This window comes from Penaeus japonicus, unplaced genomic scaffold, assembly GCF_977035675.1.
Source record: "Penaeus japonicus unplaced genomic scaffold, GWHDUDI00000001_assembly GWHDUDI00000001, whole genome shotgun sequence".
Lineage (NCBI taxonomy): Eukaryota > Metazoa > Arthropoda > Malacostraca > Decapoda > Penaeidae > Penaeus > Penaeus japonicus.
This window is the reverse complement of record NW_028234403.1, coordinates 26,640,929-26,643,221: the sequence shown is the minus strand read 5'-3', so window position 1 is coordinate 26,643,221 and position 2,293 is coordinate 26,640,929.

Here is a 2,293-nt window from a genome sequence, read left to right as displayed (position 1 = left end):
TAATACTTTTGTATCATTCTTATTCAAGAAATATTTCAATTTGTTAGAAGGATATTTCATGGGAAAAGGAGAGATATATATTCATGGAATTCCAGGAAATGGTATTCATGAGAAATATATTCTAAATCAAAATATTAGCTGATATCATTTCATAAAATTTCGCGAAATTCTGTTTAGAAAGGAATATATTTCAAATCAAGGTGTGTTTTTTGTATGCTTAACCTATTCTTACTCAAAACTGGAATGGCCCACATTTTTATTAATTAGGCTGGTAATCCATAACCTGAAACGTGTGGGAGAAACATCCCCTAAAGCTGGGCAGTAGGGACAATAGGAGCCGATCCCGATAGAAAATGATTCACCACTGAGATCTCAACTTGACCACGATGGCTCCTGCTCCCGCACTACAACAATAAAAAAAAGATAAATGCCATTATGCTTTCCGTACCACACTGGTGACCGACCCTCAGAATGAACATAATGTTTGCCACAAGCAAGCCCTTCCCAGTCTGCTCACTAGCCAGCCCACCTGAGCGGTTACTTCAGGTAGACCAAGAGTTCCTCTTTTGGAATATCTCCTCATAGATGTCAAAATCCTGTCTTCTAGTCACAAATCTCCCGCCAGAACTCCTCTTAACCGGTAGCACACCTAACCAGAGACTGCACTTTGTTCCTTCCTTATGTGAGAAACCACGAAAGGACGCACTCCCTCCAAACTCCTTCCCCACTTCGAGTGCATATTTGCTCACTCTGGCATGTCATTTCTTCCAGAGGTCCTACATACCCTATTCATCTGGTGCTGCCAGCTGAGATTCAGCATATCCTTGCTACAGACCTTCCATTATAGAAGCTAGTTTCGAAAGCCAGTGTCATCCTCACCTCCAGGCTCTACAACTGTTGCATTATCCACAGCTTCCCCCATGACTCGATTCTCTGACATTGGAAGTTGCAGCAGCACTATCTCAAGCCATATGGAAATTCACGACACATGGTCGCTAATCCCAATCGAGTTCTCGGTCATGTTTTTGTATGACGTCCCCGACATGCAGGTATTGAGACGACATAGGCCAGTAATGCAGGCGCTCGCCTATGCTATGACATTGTCAGGAGGCCCACGCCCTTTACTTCTACCACTCTCAATTTGTCCTGGCAAAAATGTGCACCTCAGGTACTGAGGGCATCCAACTGAGGTGCCTCCTTTTCATCTGTGACGTCCACTCCAGCCTTTGTTTCCTTGTCGACACAGAAGACGAGGTCAGCCTTATCCCGGCTCCACACAAGAATAAACAACATAGAAGCAGCCAACGCCTCTTCTATCAATGTTTATGGTGAGTGCTTCCTTACCCTGTCCTTCAGGGACAAGCCCAGCAAGTAATTCCCATAGGTCTTTCTCATTACCAATTCACCTCACCCCATCATCGGCAACGACTTGCTCACCCAGTACGGCTTCAAGGTCGATCTTAAAGGTAAGGCTCATGCACCAATCAAGGGACCGCACTCTAACTGCTCCAAGAATTTCCGGCAGTGACCAAACCGATCAATCACAAGACGAAGCCGCCCCATGGAGTTCAACATCACATTGTAAATGAAGGGCCTCTTGTGCACTCTCACATCTCCTTTCCATCTCATAAGGTAAAAGGATGGGGATTGGTACCCCTGTGGCAACTACTACCACCTGAACACCTTCATCGCCCCCATTAGATAACCCCTACCTTACCTCCAGCCTTTCACTCACCAGTTCTCGAGGTGGTCAGTCTTTTCAAATACAAACCTCGTATGAACAAACCACTAGAGGACATCATGAAGATGGCCATGGCCACACTTTTGGGCTTGTTCGATTTCCTGAGGATGATTTTTAGTTTACAAAATGCCACACATACTTTCTAGTGGTTCAGCGACGACGTGACACGTGGAATCTAGGGCATTTTCGTCTACATAGACGACATCCTCGTCGCCAGCACCTTGAAGGAGGAGCACGAGAGTCACATTCGTGCCCTATTCAGGAGATTCTAAGAAGCTAGCCTCGTCAATAACCGTGGAAAGTGCATATTCGGGGTCACATCTCTAGCTTTCCTCGGACACACCATCACTTCGGGTGGCATTATCCCTTCACAGGAAAATGTCTCTGTGATCAAGGACTTCCCCACGACCGAGAAACAGCTTTGCAAGTTCTCTGAAATGTTTAACTTTTATAGGAGATTCATTCCCAGCTGTGCCTAGCTTCTACATCCGTTGCACGCCCTGCTCACTTCCTTGTGATCCAGAAAGACTACGTGAGTCAGCTGGATGCTGT